General features: G+C 39.1%; 1 protein-coding gene across 4 annotated transcripts in view; it reads left to right on the forward strand.

The window, feature by feature from the left end:
- Positions 1–896: 896 nt before the first annotated feature.
- Positions 897–16,127, forward strand: part of TAB2 (TGF-beta activated kinase 1 (MAP3K7) binding protein 2) — a 94,237-nt gene continuing 79,006 nt past the window's right edge. For all 4 annotated transcript variants that reach the window (XM_064598206.1, XM_064598204.1, XM_064598207.1 and 1 more), the window contains exon 1: positions 897–1,285. The gene's annotated coding sequence lies outside the window, so the exon portion shown is untranslated. The remainder of the gene's footprint in view (positions 1,286–16,127) is intronic.

Genomic DNA, 16,127 nt, shown 5'->3' on the forward strand with positions numbered 1-16,127 from the left:
CAGCATTTAGATTTTTTTTTTTTTTTTAAGCGCTCTAGAAAATTTAAAGTCCGACTCTTTTCAAGTCTCGACGGTGGGAGTGCCGAGGCTTCCAGGACTTCTCCCACATACTCTAGAGACTCGGGGCTCCGGCCCCAGTCACCCCCGTCAGCCGGCAGCCTCGGCGCCGCCGGGCTCCAAGGGGGTGTGTCCCGGCACAACGGCGGCCGGCCGCCGCCTCCGCCGCGGGCCCACCTGCTGCCCCGGCGGCCCGGGCCCACGGGAGGCGCGGGGCGACCGTTGCGCCGGGGCCGCCCGCGGCCCCGAGCACAAGGCCCCCACCCGGCGGGCGCCGGCCCCGCCGCCCGCTTCCGGACGGGCCGTGCAGGCGGAACTGGAGCTCCTTTCGCCTTTCAGCGCGAACTGCTACCGGCCCCCGTGGAGTGGGGGAATTTGCACTTTCTCCGCGCGCACGCACACACACACACACACACACACACACAGCCCTCCAAAGTCTGGGAGGTCGGGACTTAAAAACGTAGGATCCCGGGCCCTCCCCGAGCTCTTCGCGCCAGCGGCCCCTCTTGCACTGCCCCGGCGGCGGCCAGCGCCAATTCGCGTCGCGGAGCAGCGTTCTCCCTCCGGCCTCCCCTAGGCGGGCGTGGAGTCTGCGAGTGTCGGGGGAGGGGTGCAGGGCGGAGAAAGAGCATCCCCGCGCCGCCGCTGCCGCCACCGCCGGCCGGCTGGGGGAGGCCTCGTCACAGCCGCCGCCTCAGCAGCGGCCACAGATCTCGCGGTGTTTGCCGGCGGCTGTGCCGCCATATTGTGTGACAGTATTTTGATTTGCACTGGGCTGGCGGAGCCGCGGCGAGAGCGAGCGAGAGCTGGGGGGGTGGGGGGAGGGCAGGCGAGCGCGAGGGGGGTGGGGGCAGAGGGAGGTAGGGAGGCCGAGCGAGCCGGAGCCGAGGAGCGGGGAGCGGCGACGCCACCCAGCCAGCGTTTTTGATCTGCAGCAGCCGCCGGCGGGGCGACCCAGCCCGACCCCCTCTCCTCCCCTCCCCCTCAGCCACGAGCAGCGGCGGCAGCGGCCGGAGGGAGTTGGCGGCGGCGGCCGATCGGAGGGGCTGAGCGGGGAGGGAGGGAGGGCTGAGGTGTCCCCCCTGCCGGGTGGAATCGGAGGCGGCGGCGGCGCTGGCGGCAGCCGTGGTGGTGGAGGCGGCAGCGGCGACGGTGGAGACGGCTGCCCTAGTGGGAGAGGCGGCGGCGGCGGCCGAGGAGGAGGAGGGGGAAGCGGCGGCGGCGAAGGGTAAACGGACAGCACTGCCGGGCCTCGGCGGGATCCCCAGTCCCGGCTCTCCCCTCAGCTCCCCGCACCCCCCCCTTCGTCTGGAAGGGGCTCTGCTGCCTCGCAGGGCCCTTGCGGGGCGTCCGCTTCTTCCTCTCACTCTCCCTCCCTCCGCCTCCTTCCTCCCCCAGTGGCGAGGCAGAGTGGGAGGCCCCCCAAGTCCTCCCGACGGGGTGGGGGTGGGGAGCCTCGGGCCGGGCCTGGGCTCCGGGGAGTATGTGTGTAGGGGGAGGGGGGCATTCATTGGAGTCGGGAGCTGGGGAGAGCCCCGGGTAGGGGAGGGTGCCAGGGGGTGGGGAGGGCCCCTGCCTGCACCGGTGCCCCCGGCCCGCCCCTCAGGCATGTGAGAGATGGGGGTGGGGGAAAGGAAAACTCCTTTTTGGGGAGCCGTGGTCCAGATAAAGATGACTTAGCGAGGGTGTTGGGGGGAGAGACTGAAAGAGTTGTGCGGGGACGAGGGGAGAACTTCGCTCCCTTTGCAGTGTTGGTTTTCTGCAGCCTTCTTGAAATGGGGAGCAAGCCCCGCTGTGATTATGTGGCCCCCTCGATTTCACTGGATAATTCTAGTGTTCTGTCCATACGACCTCCAACCCTAAGATTGGGGTTGTAGCAGGGAGGCTGAAAGGGTCTGGATATTGCTGAACAGGTGACAGGTGTATCTTTCTGTTGCTGATGCTGTCGGATTGCCCGGGCAGAGTTGTATACCAAAGTCTCAGAGACCGTGTGAGTTTGTATTTATGTGTTTGGCCACGTTTCATTCCATATATAGTATATTTGAGATGTTAGGTTTCCATTCTTCAAGTCCGCTTAATTGTTGTGGAGAAATTCTTCAAATGTTTCTGATAAGAGGGGTTTCCAGGAGAGCGGAGGGAATTTGCAGCTTCACAGGGGTTTCTGAGTAGTTCATGAAATTCAGGTCCCCAGTGCGAGGCTGTTTTTAAGAGCTTTTTATTCACTGGAAAGTTCTTGAACGCTAAGGTCCTCCTATTCGAGGCAACAGTGAGGTAGTATAATTTTGCATCCATTTTGTCCGTTTTAGGTAAGTTTGTAAAGTGTCAAATTTTAGGGTCAGGTTGATTCACTTTTTATAAAAGGAACTGGTCTGTGCTTTAGCTCACTCAGAAGAGAATGTTGCTCATTATGCAATATCAGATTTGGCTGGGAATTTTGGTGGGCATGGAATAGAATTTTTGCTTTCAGTTTTTACAGTATTAACTGGTTGCCACACTTTTCTTCGTACAGTAGCAGAGTATTGGCACCCTTTTTTTGTGACAGTGAGTGACTGGTTTTAATAAACCCTGCAGTTTGAAACTTTAGTTTGAAAGCATTGCATTTTCTAATAAAGGAAGACATGCTTTTCATCTTGTACGTTTTGGCTGAGCACTTATATTAGAAACAATGGAAGGAATTGTCAGATAAATGAGCTACAAATTAAATTAGGGCCAAGTTAGTTTAAAAGGGATCCTGAAGCATTTAAAAACGTGTATGGAACAAATATATTGAGTGATGGTACCATCAGTATGTTAACAGGAAATAGAACAAAAATTCCAGTGATTCAGAACTTCTGTTGGGGTTTTTTTTTTTTTTTTTTTAATCTAATCAGTTTCTAATATAGGGTCTTATGATTTAAATCTTTAAAGAATCAACTGAAAGTTGAATGTGTTCATTAGATGAGTAAGTCATTCACTGAATATACACCATTATTTCATTTCTTCTCTTGGGTACATGGAATAACTTTCTGAGTTTAAAAATATTCTCAGAGGACACTGATGAACTGCAGTTATTCACCCCTCTTTAGTGAACTGTCAAGTAGTAGAGCTTGTGCTTTTGTAACTCATTTCGAAGTGGGTAAGGGGCACCTGGGTAGCTCAGTCGGTTAAGTGGCTGCCTTGGCTCAGGTCATGATCCCAGGGTCTTGGGATCAAGTCCCGCATCAGGCTCTCTGCTCAGTGGAGAGTCTGTTTCTCCCTCTCCCTCTGCCTGCCACTCTGCCTGCTTGTGTTCTCTGTCAAATAAATAAAATCTTTAAAAAAAAAAAAAAAAGTAAATGATGGGAGTCTCATCTGATAACCAGTTTCCTGAAAAATACATTTTGACTTAAATCAGTCCTGTTTGATTGAAATAACATCTATATTTGGTCCTCTCTGTAGTGGAAAGAAGGATTTGCCTTCAACTAAGGATTGTTTTAAGACTTGCATACAATTATTACATCTAATGAAATGAGGCTTTTAAACTCTGCAGAGTTAGGTAGACACTAACCAGATCCCCAATTATGTTAATGAGTATTCCTTCGTTAGTATTAGTAACATGGGTAATTGTCTTAACATGATACAAATGAAAGTTTATTCTATTTGTCATTTTCTCTGTAAGGAAAATTCTTTTCTCAAAATACTGTTCAGGATGAAATGTACACATATATCTGTGAACACACTGCATTTTGAAAAATAGGTATAATGTAGATCATTTACATGAAACTAAGCATTTCATGCCAAAAATTCCTTGAGGGATGTCTGAATTTTCTAAACATTTTTTAAGATACATAAACTGATTAAGACTAAAAGTTTATTTTTTTAACAATCATCAACATAACTTTAAGCGGGAATTTTTGTCTTTTATAGATCGTTTAGAAAGAAGTATCTGATAATCTTTCCAGTATGTAAAGTTTGTAAATTAAACTGTAATTCAGAAAGGCTTCAATTCTATTATATCTCTACCTGGCCAGCCTCCCATGACCCAGAGAACAGTGGTAGCACTTTTCCTTTGTTTCACTTATGTCATCTTTATTTGATCCATCTGAGATTGGGACTATCTGTAATAGGAGGATTTTAAGGTAATTACAGAGGCAAATGTGAAGATTGGGGCAAAATAGTAATGAGAAGATAAGGGATTATTAGATGAACAGTTTTAGGGAGCTAGAAATATGTAGATGTTGGTAGTGGTGGCTGCCAAGCATAGGAAAATGATCATGCTGAACTGTACTAAGGAGATTTGCTCTGAATCTTTTGAAAGACTCTGACCATATGTATGTCATCTTATTTGAAGCCTTCTGTATCAAGGGATGCCTGGTGGCTCAGTTGGTTAAGCGCCTGCCTGTGGCTCAGGTCATGATCCCCCAGGGTCCTGGGGTTGAATGCCGCAGGGAGCCCGCTTCTCCCTCTGCCTGCTGCTCCCCCTGCTTGTGCTCTCTCTCTTTCTCTGACAAACAAATAAATAAAATCTTTATTAAAAAATGAAATAAACCTGTATCAAAGTGGTAAGGAAATTATGTGAAATTTAAATGTATGTATGTTCATATTATTTACCTCTGGCTCATATTTTGAAAACACTTTACAGTAGTTTAATATTTCATTTCTTATGATTCTGGTCCTTTAAAATCAAGGACACTTGCTTAATCAGAAAGCTAAAAAACCTGAGAAAGTACTCTTAGGGTAGCTAGTATTGTACTTTCAGCATTCTCTTTTGTTGACCACTAAACCTGACTGTGATCTTGATGGAGTCATAGATTAAGAATGGCTTTCTTTTTCTTTGTTTTCTAAATATTCCATTCCTCAAAACACAGTGTTTAATATCAAATAATACTACTGACCTTCTAGCATTAAATTTAAGCATTTCATTTACACTTTTCACTCTGATTTTTACTGAGTCACTTTACAGAATATGCTTAGTTTCTAATTTCTTAATCCTCAAAAAAGGAATGAGCTACTGTTAAAAGCACAGTAAAAAGTGTCAGCTGACAAGTTGATATTTCAGGAGATCCAAGTCAGAATTGCCACAAACTAAAATCATAGATGTTAATATCAACAAAACATACCTATGAAAATAGATTAAAGTCTAGACACTTTAAAGTGCATTTTTTCAAAATACAGTTTATGTAGACCCCCCCCTTATCTCTTGATGCTTGATAAATTGCTGAGTGTCTTTTCTATTTGCTTAATATTTTTAATGTAAAATTTTAATCTATTGTATTTCTAATCACCTGTTTCAGTTCAAAATTTGGTTATCAAGGGAGCGATGAATTTTTTTTGACCTTCAAGAACTTAATATCTTTTTAGTGTTTCTTTCATAGTAAAGGAAAGAAAAAGACACTAATATGTACCAGATGCCTACTGGGTGCCAAGCTTTCATTCACTTCACAAATATTTATTGAGCACTTACTATGTGCCAGGGACCTTTGCGATGTTGGAGATGGCAGCAGTGACTGACATAGACAAAATTTCTGTCCTTTGTTTAGTTTACATTTAGTAGTGAAAAACAAATGAGTAAAATGTAGTATGTCTGGGATGAAAAAGTACTGTGGAGAAAAACAGAAAAGTGGGTTGGAGCATGGACATTGTTTATTTGCTGTTTTCAGAACTGACTGATACTATCCTTGATTTCAAAAACAAAAACTTACATAAGTGTTTTCTTTAAGAATATACTTTATAACTTGGGAACACAACTGTGTTTGTACTTTAGAGTTATAGTTTCCAATGATAGCAGTTTCCTATTGTTAGTACTTCAGAAAACTGCTTTGTCCCTCAATAGAAAATCGAGTCCACTATCCTGGTTTTGCCACTGACTAGCTTTGTGATTTGCAGAGGATTACAATTTTGTAGCCTCTCTGAACTTGTTTTCTTCTCTCTAAAAGGAGTGTAATATCAATAAGGTTGATGTGATTACAAATTATACATTTTGTATCAATTATCTGCTATATAGAAGGGTTTGGGTAAGTTGTAACATTTTTGTTTACTGCTTCTCAGAAAGTTCTGTCAAACAAACATAGTTAAAGTTGGTGACCCTTCCAAGAAGCTCTCCTAACACTGTGGGTCATTGTTTAATATATATTTCACTTAAACTGCAACATTCTTGTCTGATAGCATAAGGTTAATTAAAATGCACCTGTAACTTAGAGTCACTAGTACTGTCTGGGAAATTGGTACACTTGCCTAGTCAATGTGATATCAGGTGTAAATCTACAGTGTTTTTCTGGTGACAACATTGTGACATAGCTTATTAAGGTTGAGCTGGATCTCAGCATCTTGACAAATACACACAATAGTGTATTAAGATTCCAATTTATGCAAATGGTTGTGAAACATTTAGTACAGCCTGGCATATTGTAAGCATTTGATAAATGCTCTTTTCATTATTTATTACTCTCTTGTGTGAAGGGGATAATCCAAAGAATTCACAAAGTATTAAGGAAAACTTTTACAAAGATAAAAGTGCAAATTGTTGATGAGTTTTTTTGAGGGGAGAGTAGCCAATCAAATTGAAGTATTTGTTTTTCATTTTTATTCTGGAAGATTACAAACTGAGCTTCTCAGGGACAGACCATGGCTTATTTTCATTCAGTCTTGACTTCACCATATCTTCAGTGGTTGGTCTCTGCTTAAGAGCTCAAAAAATATTGTGTGTTAATTGTTGAATGGTTCTTAGTTTTTCTGTGTATCACAACTCATTTTGGTGGTAAGCCACTTCTGAGTTTGAAAAGTGACTACTGGGCTTAAGTCTTTGAATCTCTAGTTTAGGCAGAGACTGAGGTGTCAGGCAAGGTCTCCTGAATGCCATTTTTTTGAATCTAACCAGAAATTAGAAAAATACCATAGAAATTGAAAGGAAGAAATCCGTTATTTGCAGCTAGATTGGCATTTATTAACCTATTCCTTTGAAGTTGTTGACATTCAAGTGAAAAAGTGAACAGCACTGTTTATAAAAAGAATAGAAAAAATTCACGCATAATTATATGCCCTTAACTGTTAAAAGACAAGTTTATCTTTCTCTTTAAGGCACTTTCAATGAAACTATAGAATTATACTGGCTTTATGAATTAAATGGCTCAGTCACGTTGTTACATTCTTATGATGTGGGGAATATTGGTGTTTTCACAGAAAAAACATCCCACCCCACCCTACTTTAACAGTAACCATTTTTCATGTTTAAATCTTAGCATCAGCCAGCTTTTTCCTGTTCTGTGGCAAGTTATCGTCTGCCTAATGAATAGTAATTTTAGCTTTCTTAAAACCTAAGATTTCCTCAAGTTCTAAGACATGCAGTCATTTATATAAAATATTTCTTGGCTTTTTAAAAAATGTTCTTCAAAGATATATAGGAGCAAATTGCTTTATATTCAAATTTGATGTGTTACAATACTGTTTTAGAAATACATACAATTGAGTATTTCGATATTCTTGTGGTTTTTTGTTTGCTTGTTTTGAACTGTAACAACCTACCACTAAAAAGGAATATTCCTACAAAGTGTCAGTTTGAGTGGCTTCAGAAAGAAAGTCTGATTTATCCAGAAACAGGGAGAACATAGATGAGGGCATTGTAAGAACTTCTAGTATTTTAATTGTGTTGTTAAGGAAAGTGGCATCGTTGTTTCACTTAAGAAAAACAAAAACAGTCCTAGTATAAGTCACAGAAGTCAAATAATAGAGGTTGGGAAAGTCCTGCAGAGAAAGAGACAGGAGAGAAGTAAGAGTAATGTAGAATTTAACAAAGATTTTGGTGGAAATATATGAATGCTGGTTGTAACTAATAAATTATTCAAAAGAATTAATCCATCAAAGTGTGTGATGCCTGCAACCGGTCCCCCCACCCAATCTTGCCAAAACAGTAAGTCAAAGCAATGCCACATTCCTAGATATATTACAGAGATTAGTGCTACCAGGAAAGTCTTGAACATTTCTGGGGGGGTAATTCGGACCATTTAACCTGCCTGTTTGGCTGGTGCAGAAGACAGGTTCTGGGAGAATGACAGCAAATTATTGCCCCCTCCCCAAAATAAGTGTGTGAAGGAGTCCTTTTGATTACTAAATTCTACTTATTCCCTGGTTTATTAACCATACTTCTATCTGAATTAATAGAAAATATTATTTTGAGTTTTAGCTTAAAGTTTTACTCTTAACACTTATATTAAGGAAAATTTCTTTTGGCCTATCTTAATGTTAACCTTTTAGGTGTTAGCAAAACTGAGCACGTCACAGGTTTGCTTCTTGTCATTTTGCCAGCTGGGCAGGCCGGAGATACTGCCTGTTTCATCAGTGTAGAGCCAATGGCAGTTCAGTGAATGATTTTCCATTCCCTATCAATGAGAGAAAATACTTGCCAATACAAACAAAAACTTGAAATCAGCAACTTGACCTTGCAGAGAACATGGTTCTCACACCAGGCAAGTTTGGCTTAGTCAGACAAATCAACAAAAACAGTAATTCTGATATGAACTGGAGAAAGAGGAGATGAGGGGAGTTTACTTAGTTTTAATTCTGTCAGCAACTGAAGAAAATATTACTTTTGATTTTGAGTTGGTCTCTCTTAACTTGTCAATTTGTCAATCTCTACCCCTTTAACTAAATATCTTAAGATTTCCATGGTGAGGTTCACTGAGGCTTAATAAGAAAAGACCTGGGCTTTAAAGTCAGATGAGCCCAAGTTCAACTGCTGGGTTGTATTGCTGGCTATAAGTATGCGGCCTTAGATTAATCACTCAAACTCTTTGAGCCTAGGACTTTTCTTTAGAAAAATAACGTATACTAATACATGTCTTGAATGGTAGTTTTAACTACATTATCTGTATTTCTTATGTTAGTACTGTACCAACATGGAACCTAGTAGGCGTCAATAAATAGTCAAAATGCAAAATATATCCTATGATATCCTGTGCTATTCAAGGTAGCTTTTCTTCCCTGTAACTTTTTCATGTTAGCTTCATATTGAGCACCTTCTCTTTAGTCAAGTTTAATTTTTTGAAGTATTAATCTTTCAAATAGAACAAGGCAAATTCTTGTTTTAGTTACATTAGACATATAGCTTAAATAATTGGTAGTAATTTTACATTTGGAATTTTGCTTTGTTAGGTTTTTCCTTGGGGGTACCTTACTTTATTTTTCCTCAACAAATAGAATGAAAAGGAAATAATTTCTCTACTGTTTAATTTACTATTCCTCTTTAGACCAAAGATGAAATAAACAAAGCATCATCATTTTTAATCACAAAGTAGGCATGTGATTTCTTTGTATTTTCCTTACCCTTTCCTCTGAAGAAGCCTACATTTTCTATTTGAAAATAGTCCGTGCTCATAATTAAGTTCTTTCTAATTAGAAAATTGGCATGGATCATATTTGAAAACACCTTAAATATGAGGTTAAATATAATACCATAAAACTGATGCTACTTTACGTAAAATGATCTTTGTACCTTTTCTGTTTTAAGTTCCTAGTTAATATTTTTTTTAGTTACTTTGATAATACTTTTCTGTGTCTGTATTTCACATTCAAAAGGAATATAGTGCTAATTTTCCTGATGTTTATTACTGGATTAACTGTGACTTTTTGCTGATTTTTCCTAAAAGTTTTTTATCTTAATCTATTGAGTGAATTAATGTGAATGTTGTAGAATATTTTGCTCTCCTAATTAGTATTAAGTGCTATCTGCATAAATAATATTTTAACATACTAATAAATACCATTTGTTTATCAATCACCCAGTAAACTTCAGAACTTTTCCTGGTATTATAAGTAATACAAATAACTTATTACTAAAATGTAAATCCAGCTGCTGTGGTTACAGTTAAACAGTATGAATGAATGAATGAATGAATGAATAAAAAGTATGTTTAGAACATTTTGTAGTGTGTATATGAAATCTCTAACCCTAGAGGTAATAAATACACTTTACTCTTACACACATGTAGTTTTTGTGCAGTCTGTATAATAAAGCCAGAAGCACAAAGAATAATGGAAACCTAACCATTAATCATTAGATAAATAACATTATTGCAGAGAGGATTATGAAGTATAGGTCTTTTCAGTATTGTTTTTATAGCTAAATAGTTTTTCTTTTAGCAAAGTCAATATGTAGTGTGTAGGATTATTTATATACTTTTTGTTTTCCTCAAAGACCATTTTTGTTTTGCTCAAATACCATTATTTTAAAAATTTAACATTTTCAGAACCTTTCAGGTGGGTCACCTAATGCCAGTAATAATTAGGTCAGCAAATTAATTTTGCTTTTTTGCCCTTTGCAACAGAGTTCATCTTACATGTAGCAGATCAATAATTCCATAAGAATTTAAATTGAAGAAGTCTACCTTTAAAAATTACATTCAAATCTATGGTATAAAGATAAGACACTTGCTTCCATATATATTCTCGACTTTCTATGGACGGTTCTGTCTCTCATACTAGCATTTCCTGATCATAGGTTTTTACTGGTGCTAAGTCATCCCTAGAAAATAGTTCTAGAGAAGACAGTAATATAGGCAAAAAAACCACTTGTTTTTTGAAAGGAATTCAGAACACAGTGTATGTTCCATTTTAATCCATTGAGCAGATTGTATAGTTGCAATTAGTGACCTGATAAACATGAACTGAAGCAGATGTATGTAGGCATCACAGTTAAGTAGTTGCTAGAATTGAAGAGAAAAAGTACTTAAGGAGATAACCTAAGATATCATTGTCAAACAAAAGTTGGTGGAAATACAGATACTAAGAGCAACTTGCTGTTTACCTTATAACTAGCATTTACCTAAATGGTACTTAACTAAGTACTGTTTGCCACTTTATGATGATTTTCTAAGGAAATGGAAAAATAAACTTCCATTTGCACATGGACAATTCTGCTTTTTTACATAGGAAAATGTATTCACATGTATGGTTAAGCTGGCCAGCTTGCCTTTTCCTTCCTTCTTCCTTTCTTTCTTTGAGGTTTGGTTTTTGGGTTTTTGGTTTTTTTGTTTTTTTCTTTTTCAGGGTTTTTGTAGGTGAAGTAATTGGTCAGCCTGAGTGAGACATCCTCATTCTCTTCAGGAGATTTTCCCCTCATGAACAATGGCATGAATTTACAGGATTGCTGTTCAGAGCAATTCCTATAGGTCTGCAAGTGGAACAAGAAGTACTCTTTTGAGGAAGGTAGCTGGTTCATGGGAAAATTGAACTGGTGATCTTAGCCAAACCAAGCTACACGATTAGTACTTCCAACTTTTATAGGCTGTCACGTGATCAAAGACAGACAGACACTCCACAGAATTTGTTTCAAATGCCTTCTATGACACACCTGTGCAGAATAGTTGGCTAACCCAGGGAATCTTGCCTGACTCATTCTCCCACTGTGTCTCATCTCTTCATTGTTTATTAGTCAACCTAATTCACTTATCCAATAGTTTTGAGTTTCTGCTATGTGCTAGGTACTTTGCTAGGTGACAGAGATGGAAAGATGAATAAGATATAGAGGTCTTGCCTTCAATAGACATGTATACAAGCTGATAGGCTGTTCTGTAACAAATGCAGTGGTAGTGTTAAACATAAAACCCTTAAGGAATCTATGGGAGGAGTGTTTGACTCAGTGACGGATAAAGGGATACGACAATGAAATCTTCATAGGAAAGGTGATGCTTAATCTGAGCGTATGTCAGACAAGGAATACGAGCTGGGAGAAGAGAGGCCATTTCTGTCAGAGAAAACAACATGTGTGAAGGATGGAGGGAGGAAAGTCCCCACACCTTTAGTAACTGAGTAGTTTCACCATGCATAGGCACTAGTGAGGTGTTATTTGGAAATGAGGTGGAAAATTAGAAGACAGAGCATGAAAATAACTGTGTGCTCTGTAAGGTAGATTTGCCTTAGTCTAAAAATGATGGAAGGCAAGTGCTTAAATTAACATTCTAAAAAGATCTTTCTGGCCGTAGTGTACAGAATATTTAGAAAAGAGCCAGGCTTGGAAGGGAGGGGCAGGCCTTATAACTACGTATTTGGATAAGGAACTGGATTAATGAATTAAGGCAATGATTAAAGAGAGGAGTAGGTAATGAATTTGAGAAGAGAATACTGAGTGTGAAGTAAAACAAGGTAATGGTCACAGATGCCCTGGCTTGAGTACCTGAGTGCATAGTGTAATGCCTGTCGTTTACCAGCATAATAACATACCAGGGCAATAACAGGTGAGGAACATATTTGAGTTCTTTTTGTTCGTTTCAAGGTTCCTGTGGAGAGAAAAGAGAAGGAAGATACCACTTTATTGGGGAAAGACTGGGAAGACTTCTCTGATTAGATGACACTTGAGTAGGTACCTGATGAAGTGATAAAGGGAAAGAGCTTTCCAAAGAGAGACAATAGCAAGTGCAGAGGCCTTTAGGTGGGGGCATACTTGGCCAAGTTCCAAGAGCAAGGCGGCCACCGTAGTTGGGGCTGAGAGAGAGGGGAAGGGTAGATGAGATCCAAGGATGTATTTCATGTAGTATCTTTAGATTGTAATAAAGAGTTTAGATTTTATTCAGGATGTGATAGGAAGCCCTGAAGGGTTTTAAGACATGATCTATTTGCCTTTTTTACCCTCATTTTTTAGAACATGTTTATTTGTTCACGTTGTATATGTATGGCTGTATATCCTTTATCATATGTAAGATTCGTGTAGCCATCGCAGTCAGGATATAGAACTAGAACTGTTCCATCACCATAAAGAAACTCCTTTGTGTTACCCTTACATAGTTATACCTTTTCCCCAACCTTAACCCCTGGCAACCACTCATCTGTTCTCAATCACTATAATTTTGGTGCTTCAAGAGTGTTGTATAAATGGAATCATCCATTATATTATCTTTTGAGATTTTTTTTTTTACTTAGCATTATGCTCTTGATCCATCCAAGTTAATGTGTGTATCAATAGTTGATTCTATTTTAATGCCAAAGAAGTATACCATTGTATGGATCTACCACAATTTGTTTAACCATTGATTGATAGAAGGGCTTTTGAGTTTCTAGTTTATAAAAATAAAACTCTACAGGTTTTTGTGAAAATACATTTTCATCTCTAGAGTAAGTCCCCAGGAATGCATTTGCTGGGTTGTGTGGTAAATACATGTTTACCTTTATAAGAAACTGCCACTTTTCCACAGTGGCTATACCATTTTACATTCCCATTAGCAATATATGAAAGATCCAGTTTCTCCACATCCTTATCAGTATTTGGTATTGTCAGTATTTTTTATTTCAGAAATTCTACTAGGTTTGTAGTGGCAGCTTATCAAAGCATCAATTTGCATCTCCTTAATGGTAAATGATTTTGAACATATTTTCATGTGCTTTGTTTGCTCTCTATATATCCTCTGCAGTAAAGTGTCTGTTACGTCTTTTGCTCATATTTTAATGGGATTTTTTTTTCTTCTTGTTTAATCTAGCGAGTTCTTTAAATATTCTGGATACAAATGCTTTGTCAAGTATATGAGTGTAAATACTTTCTCCTGGTCTGTGGCTTATCTTTTTATCTTCTTGGTTAGCCTTTGCAGAGCAAAAAAAAATTAATCTTGATGAAGTCGAACTTACCCTTTTTCCTTTTGTGGATTGTGCATTTGTTGTCAAGGCTAAGAACTCATTGCTTAACCTTAGATCCCAAATTTTCTTCTCTAAGTTTTCTGAAATCTTTACATTTTGGATATATAGATCTATGACCCATTTTGACTTAATTTTTATTTAAGATGTGGTTTTTTTCTTCAAGAATTTTGTTTTTAACAAAAGATTTTATTTGAGAGAGAGAGCACACAAGCAGGGGGAGGGGGAAGGGCAGAGGGAGAAGGAGACTCTGCTGAGCAGGGAGCCCAATGTGGGACTTGATCCCAGGACCCGAGGGTCATGACCTGAGCCAAAGGCAGATGCTTAACCAAACCAACTGAGCCACCTAGGCACCCCTAAGATGAAGTTTAGATTCAGGTTCATTTTTGTCTATGGATGTCCAGGTTGTTCCAGCACCATTTGTTGAAAAATTATATCCTTCCTCCATTGAATTGCTTTTGTACCTGTGTCAAAAATCAGATGGTTGTATTTGTAAGGGTCTATTTCTGGATTCTCTGTTCCGTTCCATTGATCTTTGTGTCTGTATCTCCATCAGTAATTATCTTGATTACTGTCACTATATATAGTAAGTCTTAAAATCAGATGGTAAAATTTCTTCAGTTTAATTTGCCTTTTTTCAGATTTTTTTTAGCTATTCCAGTTCCTTTCCATGTAAAATTTATAAAATTTTACAAAAATCCTGCCAAAAATCCTGGGATTTTGGTCAGAACTCCATTAAATCTATAGATCAATTTGAAGAAAATTTGCATTTTTACTTTGTTGAGTCTTTCAATCTGTGAACACAGTATATCTATCCTTACATCTAGGTGGTCTTTGATTTCTTGCATTTCAGCATTGTGTAGGCATAAAAGAGAAGTCAAGGATGACTCCTAAGATTTTTGGCCCAAGCAATTAGAACTATGGAGTCCCTGTTTACTGAATTGGAGGAGACAGTGAAGTAGCAGGTTTGGGCTGGGCAGTCAAGAGTTTGTTTTTGGACATGTTAACCTGAAACCTTGTACATGTTTTGTTAGACTTATACCTATGTACATTTTTTTGGAGCATTTATAAATGATAGTGTTTTTAATTTTGGTTTCTAGTTGTTCATTGCTAGTTTATAACAGATTGATTTCTGTTAGTTGACCTTGTTTCCTTAGACCTTGGTAAACTAAACAATTTTAGAAGGTTTTTCTTACAGATTCCATGGGTTTTCTAATGTGTCTGTGAACAGAGACAGTTTTATTTCTTCTTTCCAATCTGTGTGCCTTTTATTTGCTTTTCTTGTCTTATTGCTTTGGCTAGTACTTCCAGTACTGTGTTTAATAGGAGTAGTGAGATCAGACAACCTTGTCTTGTGCCTGATCTTAGAGGTAATGCATTCAGTCTTTCACCATTAAGTATATGTTAACTGTAGGTTTTTTGTGGATGCTGTTTATCAGATTGAGAAAGTTTCCTTTCTATTTCAAGAATTTTTATCATGACTGGGTATTGAATTTTATAAAGTGCTCTTTCTACATCAATTAATAGGATCATATTTTTCTTCATTAAACTGTTAAACTGATGGTAACTTTTCTTTCTAAAGATTCACTGAGGCTGCTGTGTGGAATAAACTGTGGGAATGGGGCAAAGTTATAAGCAGGGAAGCCATATTGGAAATTATTACAGTAGTCCAGATGAAAGATGATAGTGGCTTGGACCAGAGTAGTAACAGGAAAGGGTGAGAAGAGGTCAGATTTTGGATATGTTTCAAACCTTGTGTGGGCAGGAATTGGTGATGAATTGGATCTGAGGCATAAAAGAGAAGTCAGGGATGACTCCTAAGATTTTTGGCCCAAGTAATTGGAACTGTGGAGTCGCTGTTTACTGACTTGGAGGAGACAGTGAAGTAGCAGGTTTGGGCTGGGCAGTAAGAGTTTGTTTTTGGACATATTAACTTGAAAGGCCTTTTGACTTGTAAATATCAAGTAAGTGATTCGGTATATAAAATAGAATTCCAGCAAGAGATCCAGACTAGAAATAGAAATTTGAGAGTTATCAATTGAGTTGATGTATGAGAAATTTATAGTCATATTTATTAAAAATTGTACCAGTAACCTTTTTCTTTTTACTGTCTGTTATCTAAGGTTTATTTGCAAAATGCCATATTTTCCTACCACATGAAGAACTTTTACCAAGTTTCAATATGGATTGGTTCTGTTTATCAGCCTGCTGTTGTGTATCTGACATTATTATGTGATTGGGCTATTTATTTCCTGTAATGATGTATTTAACCATGCTTATTTGATAGGAAGATGACTGTAATAGCAGTATAGACACATGTGTCTTACTTATTTTCAGAGGTTTGTCCTGAACCTTTATAAAAGGAAATACGTCTATGTGTATTGTGAAAAAGGTTTGACACTATTATTTAAATGCCTTATAGGCTTTCTGTGGCAATATTTCTCTTGTAGGTAAAAACAGGACAGCCAGAGAGACAGATCAAACACAAAAATTGAAAA

The sequence above is a fragment of the Mirounga angustirostris genome, unplaced genomic scaffold (genome assembly GCF_029215605.1).
Source record: "Mirounga angustirostris isolate CCGP_5_RB_7025 unplaced genomic scaffold, mMirAng1.0.hap1 SCAF_8, whole genome shotgun sequence".
Classification (NCBI taxonomy): Eukaryota; Metazoa; Chordata; class Mammalia; order Carnivora; family Phocidae; genus Mirounga; species Mirounga angustirostris.